This window comes from Cornus florida, unplaced genomic scaffold (genome assembly GCF_030987335.1).
Source record: "Cornus florida cultivar Cherokee Brave unplaced genomic scaffold, ASM3098733v1 CherokeeBrave_3.0.0_Hap2_Chr10, whole genome shotgun sequence".
Classification (NCBI taxonomy): domain Eukaryota; kingdom Viridiplantae; phylum Streptophyta; class Magnoliopsida; order Cornales; family Cornaceae; genus Cornus; species Cornus florida.
Window position 1 is genome coordinate 114,947,445 of NW_026775580.1, and position 10,488 is coordinate 114,957,932.

Below are 10,488 nucleotides of genomic sequence, written 5' to 3' on the forward strand. Positions count from 1 at the left end.
ATTAGAGAGAAATCATGATTTGAAGCTTGTGTCGAGAAGAGAAAGAAAAAGAAAATTTGAGGAAGAGAGAGAGATTCCAGTGTGAGGGAGAGAAAAAGAATGAGGATTGATAAGCCAAAAATGGCTTTAAGGCCACAAAATGCAACATGTGGGTCCTACCTAATAAAAATCTTTTCTTTTCTTTTTAACTTTTATTTTTACCACATACACATACGTATATAAATAAATTACAATCATTAAAATCTACCCACCTTAAAAGATTTTGTCCTCGAAATCTACCCTCCTTAAAGGAGGAGACCCACAACCACACACCTTTCCGAGAACACCTCACAAAACCCTAAAACCATGAACTCACCAACAGTATTACCTTTGACATCGGACGTCACCTGGCAATCACACACCATTGTCACAAAAGCACAATGCCCACCACCCTATGAGGGTACTCATTACTCACGACATCATAATACGAGACCAACTAGGCCCTACATCTGACTCTCAACGGACATCATTCTATTCTACATTGCTATGCAAGACTCCGAAGCCCGAAAGAAGAACGATCCCTAGACCACCGAACATGACAATATCCAAACTCAATTCCTCCCTAAAAGAACACACAAAACTCCAGACAAAGAACCCCGTCCATCTCATAATCAAGTTCAACTTTAATCTACACATCTCTGTCAGACCGAACACTCACTACCTAACACTTAACTACACCATTACATACTCGTACAACGACTACCAACCACACCAAGCGGCAATCACTAAACTTATCATCCTCAAGATGACTAAACAACAAATCTCCCAACGACTGCATAATCATGAGTCACCAGAGCAATAAAACGTATTATCTTGTACCTAGAACCCAAATCCTCAAAACAAGATTTTCAATAATCAGTGATCATACCGCAAACCTTTTACCAGACACTTGGTACTACCTAACACACTCTGTTACCCAAAACAAACCATCTCAATCCACCCTGTCACACTGACACATCGCGCAATATTGTACTCTCACTGTTCCTGATTAATCGAACAATCAATGACCTTTAACCCGACATCGTTCTAAAGAGGGACTGATTCAGGAAAAATGGTTGGCCAGGCCATTCTCGTCATCAATCCTGTCTCAACACAGACGTTGTTCTTGTCCTCAGGTCCAAACCTCATACACACTCTCACACAGTCCACAAGACAACCATAAGATTCACTCGCTATCAATTCATCGTTCTACGTAACCACAACGGCTAAACTGTCACATACTTACTCGAAAAATCCCAATAATGCTTTAATCATACAACCCTAACAAGCTAGTAATAACATAGCACCAAACGTCAGAATCATCGACCAGCGTAAAAACTCTCTAATGATCTCATAGCACCCATACCAAGTAGACGACTCCATAACATCATTCTGTTCAATTCTTCTTCAAAACACACAATACTACTGTCTCATGCCTGAAACCTCAAAATCAAAATCAATAATTCCCATTATTCCTCAACGGAATCCCCACATTCATTTTTTTTTTAATTACGTAGTTCTAAGGCGACATCGACACTTGTGCTCAAGACACTACTCGAATCAAACACCTATAAAAACATCCGAGTATATGACTCACATCATATCACCTGACCATCCTCAAGCTTACAATTCACAACACACCCCTAGCCATCACCGAAAGTACCAAACACCGGAAACTTACAATCTCCATTCGGCAACTCGTACCTCACACATCATTGGTCAAGACCATTATCAGAACAAGCACTACAAAAACCCAAAGACTTCACCTCCCTCCGTGGAAGTGAATCAACCCCTCCAACCAGGACTTCTACCGTCGAACTCTAACAGCGCAACAAACCACACACGTGTCCATCCGTTCACGGACGCACACACTCCTACATGAAAGACAAGACATACAACAAACGACGTCCTTGCCAGGACTAGAACAAATGGAAAAAGTAGCGACCCTGTTCTCTCCAAAGACTGATAACTCGTACTTGAATGCACCCGACACTTTATCACACTTTGCTCACCACTCGTCCAACCATGGACACCCAATCTCACCTGAGGTGAACTAATTCCTCACACACAAGGTGAAAAACCAACTGAATACCCACACGGAACTACAAACTCAATTCTAGGCGACCTTGCCACTAATAGACCATCACACCCTATCAACACAGAAACCTCACAAACGATACCCTGCAACACCAATGTTAACCAAGACCAATAAGATAAGAGCACCAACGCTCACGACACACTAACACTATAAACAATCATAGCCCTTTGGACATCGTGTCCTGTTTAACCTAAGATCAGTCACTCCCAAATGACAACCTCTAAACCATAAAAGACATTTTACTACCAATTCAATATTTTCCTCCCCATACGATACTGCCTCGATCCTCGTGCACACAAGACCTATGACCTCAGCCACAATAACCCACTAACTCGTTAAAAGAAAAAGTACCTAACCGGCTACATTGTCCTTACTGACTCTAATGACTAAACGGTCCACAATCCCCTCAACTAGTGCACAATCCCATCACCTATCTAACAACACACAACAAACAACTCGTAAGCTCTAATCCACCCTTGGATCATATCTTAAACCATTCCGCTCATCAGTACTAAACACCACACCATAACACCATAACATCTCTACTGCCACTCATTCTAACAACAGTTCAAACATATCATTCCACCGAACCATCAAACCACTACTAAAGGATTCTTCCTTATGCATCCTTAAGACAATACCACCATAACAAAAGAATCAGCACTACTTTCGATACTCCCCCATAATGACCATTATTTACCACTAGAAAAGAACATCCATATGGTAATACCATGCTGACAAATCTTCAAAACAGAAATGGGCACAAAAATCCAGAATACTCAACACCCAACTGTCACCTCAAAACCATGAACGATGTAATCAATCACTAACGCTTAACCAGTTACTCAAACCACTCATTCTAAGGCAATCTACATGCCTAAACAATAAAGTTTCATGCCATAGGTTCAACATCATTACTTCTCATTATTCTCGTTCCTTGGAACACCCTTAACCCTGACAAAGTCAAATAGGCTACTAACTAAACCTACAAGATCAACCTCGTCCCAATCATTCTTGTCATCAGTCTACCTCTTCGGATCCTCTAACGTCAAACACTATCTCCTGATACTTCAGACACAACTTAAATTTCAACTCCAGCCCATAATTTTCAATTTCCAAAACATAGTCCATTTGGTAATACAATACTTACCATTAATCACTTTATCCGCAAGTGCAACCCTACACTACACAGCTAAAACTGACCACTATACACCACCTCGAGACTCTCCCGACAACCGAGACAACCTATAATCCCGCTCATCCACCAAGCCATGCAATTAACTCACCGAGAGTTAATTATCCACAACACGCTCTTGTAGCTCTCTGAAATAGGAAACACTCATTGACAAACTAGTCTTTAAAACAGACTATTACAACCCACGAACTAAATCACATCAAACAGCCGATCACCCAATACTGGCTTGACTTTAGTCAATGCCTACGTTACCCTGGACTTACAAAGTCCAACAAGTCCTCTCAACTACCATAACCAACACGGTTCCTTAGACCATACCAGAACACCCGCAATACACATCTACAACCCATAGACTACATTCGTGACTCAAACAACTTTTGTCACACCTACTACGACCGGTTCGAAAAGAACCTTCACACCAAACTGTGACCCAAGTCACAAACGCTAACCTCCTAAGGTCATACATTTCTCCCTCGAAACCTTCACTCGCACACCTGACCTGCAAGGTCACGAAAACCCATCCATCGATACATGAAACTCACACACAACAAAGATACCATGCCATGAAATATGAACCCATTCTAAAGTCGTGCCATAAGCACCGTACAAAATGTAACACGAAAAATCAGGATGACTACACACTGAATAGCTCAATCCACGAGCTAGAAGCCCACGCCATTAGTTCAACAAGAACAGGTACCCAAACAACCCTAGAGCAACCGAGCTCCTCGCCTACTCAGGTCAAAACTCACACAACCATCCATATTCAACCATATACTCCTTTACATGTATACATATATATATAATAACCGTATCCCATACCATGATACAATCATGTCCTATCATTTATTTTTATTTATTATTATTATTATTATTTTTTTTTTTTACACTCCGTCTTTCATTTAAAAAAAAAATATATATATATATATATATATATATATATATATATTTGCATAACCATACCTAATAACCGTCACAATACCATACGAGACGTGTTTGCACCTACCGTGCTCACTACTTGCCACATTATCATTTAAAATAAAACAGCACACACCGTGTCTACTACTTACCATAGTTAATAAAATATGGTACGAAAAAAATACGGGTACGAAAACGTACGAGTATAATTCGATATTTTTTAAAAAATACCTTTAAAAAATTAGGCAAAAAAATACAAAAACGTAAAAATATGAATACGGATACGTACGTGTATAATACGTTACATACACTAGAAATTCGGGATCAAAAATTCGGCTATACACATCTTATTATTTTCTTATATATCATATATTTGTAAGGACAATAACTAATATGTAACAAATAATAAAATAAATATATTACAATTGACACTATCACAATAATCATAAAAATAAATAAATAAATAAATAAACTATCTAAATATAATGAAGCAATAACCATATGTCCATAACATGATCAATTTCATCACAAAATTAATGAAAAAATTCTAATTCAAATAATCAACTATGTTAGCCAAAATAAAAATAAAAAATTGTTCTAAATTTAGATAACACCATCTAACAAGAAAGATCTTCATTATTGGTGACTATATTACTAGAAACGTCATCTGTTGGCTCTAATAGATAATCCTCCAATTCTTCATGATCAACATATTCAAGATTATCACTAAGTTTGTCAAGATTAATTGGCTCCAATCTTGTGCTTCGAGTGTCTTGAATTTTTCCATCATCATTGTGTTCATCCTTACGTATACAAGATTGTCCAACATTGTAGGTGCCAACCTTTTCCTTTTCTTTGTTTGCACAGCTTCCCAAGCACTCCAATTTCTCTCACATGAAGAAGAATTGCAAGGCTGACTCAATATACGAATGTCATACTTTTGTAGCACAGGAAGACAATCCCCACAATAATCCCACCAAACTCCTACACATAATAAAAATAATAATAATAATAATAAAAAAACTAAATATATAAAGCTTATTATAATTTTAACAAGATATTTTAAAAAATAAAAATAAAAACTTACAAGGATGAGATGTTTTCGACATTGTCTTTGCTGTATTTGGAATAAAATTGTGGTCTTCATACGATAAAATTGCAGTTCTCGAATAAAATCTTCATTTTCTTCTTCAATAATAAAATTTCCTAACATAAAATCTATACCGTCTTTCATTTCATGATTTTCTCTGAAGTCGTCTCTACACATGAAGGCAGGATTTAAAAATGCAGCAGCTGCATGTTTTGGGTGGATTACATTTTCAATTCTCCGTTTTTCAAATAACACCCATATCTGCATGTAATTAGCTTGATTAATACAACAACGTTGTTTAATAGTTTCTTTTGCCCTTTCCATCACCTCATACAAATATCCTGCAGTTGAACCATCTCCATCAACCAAACGAAGAACTCTAACTAAAGGCTCCAGAGTTTGTATTACTTCTTTCCCTTTACTCCAAAACTCAACACTTTGAATAATACTAGCAACCATTAATCCCATCCCTCTTTTGTTGTAATCCAACCCCCTCCATTCAGAAGATGCCACAAGTAATCGCAATCCATCTTCAACTTCTAAAATTGATTGAACCATCAAAAAATTGGAGGCAAATCTAGTCGCACAAAGATGTTTGAGTTGTTTATGATTTGTGTGCTCTCTCATTAATGACAAAATAATAGTGTGCTTGTACAAATATGTCATAATTAATTTTGCATCATCAATAATATCATGTATCCACAAAACTTCAGAATAAATATCTTTCAATAGTAGCTAAATCCCATGAGCAGCACATCGTGTTTTATACATACGAGGGTACTTACCAATAAGCATGTCACCAGCTGATTTAAAATTTGATGCATTATCAGTAATGAACTGCACAACATGATTAGGTCCAATATTTTCAATTACTGATGACATAATATCTTTTAGATAAACACCTGTTTTTTTATCCTTTGAAATTTCAAATGAATTCATAAATACTGCCCCATCAGGTGAATATGCAATTATGTGATAAAGGCACGTTGCTTCATATCACTCCATATATCTGACATTAGTGTGCAACCTGTAGCAACCCAAGTTTTCTTCACATTCCCAATGCATGCCTCTACTTCTGTCCTAGAATTTGGTATTAGCTTTGTGCGTAAAGTTGAGTAACTAGGTAATTTGTATGTTGACCCAAATTCAGCAACACTTCTCACGAAATCAATAAAAGATTGAGTCTGAACCACAATAAATGAAATATTATTCAAAATAATGTGCTTGGCAAGTTTTTTATCCACCTCACTATTATCCATCTTCTTAATTGTTTCTGGCATGGTAGATTGTTGTAAGCCCTTTGAAGATAAAGAGGAAAAATTAACAGAACCACCTTGCTCAACATCAATTGGAGTAACTGTAGTCTTAATTTTTTTGTTCGGACCACCAATTGCTAAAAATGCAGCTACTTGAACCTCTTGAGATACTTTTGAACAAATTTCAATGTCTCTACCTTTTATCCCAGATAAGTGTGATTTGACTCTTGAAATACCTCCAAGATAGTTTAAGTTACAATACTTACACATGAAACGACCATGTAATTGTTCAACGTGATCCCAAAATGCATCCCTCTTTTTTCCCATCTTTCCTTAATAGCCTATATATTTATAATAAATTCATAAGTATATAATGTGATACTCTACTAAAACATCTAGGGAGTGTGGTGATTTACAAATTTCTAAAATAATAACAAAAAAGATACAAACAAAATTTAAAAGATCTCACAACAAAACAAAAAATCTATAAATATCTATAAACATCAAAAAAAAACTTATGATTCTTCAAGATTATAGTATTCCACAAGTGTGTATATATATATATATATATATATATATATTTCATTATTTTGATTAAAGATCATACAATGGAGTGATAACAATAAGAGATTAAAAAAAAAAAAAAAAAAAAAAAAAAAAAAAGAAAGTGATACCTTGAATGTAGAACAACTGAGTAAGAGAATGGTCACAACCTTCCCCAAGATTGCACAACAAATAATATTATTTTGATAGCGCGAAAGATAATGGTTATACAAGCAAAAAAGGGTAAAAAATACGGTAATTTGTATTTCAGAAAAATAGGCTATTAGAAACGTGAAGTTTGTGAACGAAAAGAAAATAAAATAATTAGATTACGAATTAAACGAAGCGACTAAAACAAATAAACGAATAAACGCTTTAGATACGAGGTGATGGAAAAAAAAACGCGTATTTTACCGTATCTTTCAACTCTAATCGGCAAACAGAAGTATTTTTCCAAAATTCGTACGTACGCGTTTAATTCGCGTATCATACGCGAATTAATTAACTAGGTTACTTACCATTACCACCTAAATCACACTTGTCATCATATCATAATTAATATGTTTTCAATTATTTATACATTTCATCGTCATGATCATATAACACACATTTTAACAATTAAACACATAAGCATGTGAACACTTAGTAAATAAACATGTCTTTTAAAACAGTAAATACATAAGTGTAATACCCCTAATTTCAAAAGGATAGTCCTGTTATTTAATTTATTGTTTAAAGTGAATTTTTATTTATTTAATTGATTATTTGCTGGATTATCTGAATTACTTGAATTAATTGATTAATTTGTTAATTATTTTAAATGTTAATTATTTTAAATTGCTTGATTAATTGAGTTTAGAATAAATTACGTAAGTGACGTACTTGTTTTAATTTTATTGTTTATATTAGGGTTTTGTTTTGTTTTATTAAATCATGTCTGGGATTAAGCCGATGTAATACCCCGTAATTTTAAAGAATGTATTTAAATTAATTTTGTGTTAGGTTAATTAATTTTATTTATTTGTGCATACTACATTATTTTATTAAATTCATTTAATTGTGCATGTAAATTAATTGTGTATGTTAAAATAGTAAATTTATTCATTTAATTGTGCATGTATTATTTTAATTACTTTTATTTGTTGATTATGTTTAATTAAGCAATATTAGTTAATTAGAGTATTATATTTGTGTTATAAAGTATTATGATGATATAATATATTATTTTGTAATAACAATAATAATAATTATATTAGTTTAATAATAATAATAATAATAATATAATAATAATAATAATAAAAGTTTATTAATAATAATATTAGTAATAATAATAATAATAGTTATAATAATAATAATAGTATTAAACCAAAGTCATGATGAAATTAGAGATTAGGATAGGATTGCATCAATGGTTATGGTTGGAATTGAAGCCATATGGTTGGGAGGATGGTTAGTTGATGAAAAAATAAGATATTTGTAATATTTATATTATATATTTTGTATATAAATTAACTAGCTTGCCTTAGAAAAAAATAAAAGGGAGTTAGAAGCAAAGTATAAATTCTAGAGAGCTATTTTATAAGAGTGAAAGGAAAAGAGAAAGAGAAAGAAGCTTGGACCGGTGTAGGCAATTTTACCCGACTACGCGCAGACCGGCGGATTTATTTTAAATCCAAAAAGGCAAGTTATTATCTACTTTTCCCCTTTGAATTAATAAATTAATTGTTTAGCTTATTTTTATGCATAGAGCCAAGGTTTGGAGGTTAATAAATTATTAATTTTATTTTATTAAATTAATGGAATTTTAATTATATAGGATGGTATATATTTATTTAATGTCCTATGAAATTAATAATGGCTAAAAATAATTAAATAAGACTTTAGGGATTTTTCTAGAATTTTCTAGATTTTTCCGGGCATTTTCTGCAATTTCCGGCGACCTTCCGGCGAGTTTTCCGGTCGCCGGCAGTGGGGGAGACGACCGGAGTGATCCGGTGCGACGCGGCGCACCATAGGAGGGTGTACGCGCGCATCCTGGCCATTAGTGGAGTCTGATTGATCCGGTGCATCGCGGTCCATGATACCGCGGTACACCCGGATCTGTGGGCGTTGGATGGAGGGAAGATAGGGTGAGATGATCCGGTGTGACGCGCATGTAGGAAAGGTGATGCAGCCAACCAACCGGAGGACGCCACGTCATCAGGAAGCCACCAACGCGCGCGTGGCAGCGCGTGCGCGCGCGTGGCTGATGCCAGACGCGCGTGGAGGCGCGTGAGAGAGTGGGGAAGGTTGGGCTGCGCGTGGGGAGGCTCTGGGAGGCGCGTGAGGGCGCGTGTGGGGTCCCTACAGCTGCTGGAAATTACCAGAATACCCCTAGGGCCTGTTTTGTAAATTCCAGAACCTTAAACTTGGATTTTTAGGTACTGTGTTGGTAATTACGGGTTTAACGGGCCACGAAATTATTATTTTAACACCCGTTACTTATTCTTATGACCGATTAATCTTTTCTAAGCATTTATTGGCTCGTTCACAGTACAGATACTAATGTAATTTATTTAACGACATTGTTAAATATAAATAGTGTTATTATCTTATTAAATGGTATCAACCATTACTGATAAATTAAATAAGGCCATGGTTGTAGTCAGATAAATTATCCATGATATCTTATGGGATGTTTATACTGTTAATTGATATATAAACCATGATTATTATGCTGTGTGCATTTCAGGGAATAAATGGACTGTTTATTATGTCGCATTTATATTATATGGATGTGTTGCCATATAGAACCATGTGAGCTGACTAATAAGTTTAGACTCATTTATACCTTATGCATTCGTTGCGATAGACAGATGTGTGGCTGTCGGGGTATGTGGTTTAATATTATTGGCATGTGTTGCCTAATTGACATACTCGGTATATTTATTAATATTATTGGCATGTGTTGCCTAAATTGACATTCTCGGTATATTTATTAATATTGTTGGCATGTGTTGCCTAATTTATATGCTCAGTATATTCATCAGTACTTTGCGAGGTGTTATCACTGTGTAGTTCGTTATAGTCTGTGTTGTCAGTACCGTGCACCATGTATAATAGCTGATTTCCCGGGTAGGGAAAGGCGACACTTAACCACCTAGTGTGAGTCTAAGTGATCACCGTCTATTCTGGTTGAGGTCATGTTATACATCGGATAGTTCCCGTAGGATGTATACAGATATAGTACTCATCCGATTCATAATGATTAATTTATTTGATTCTCTGATTTGGGTCATAGTAGAGAGGACTTGCTCGTGGGGTTGACCCACCATTGTTGTTATTTCAGGATACGGTCAGTATCCGTTTCAAGGCTGAGGTTAGCAGTGTG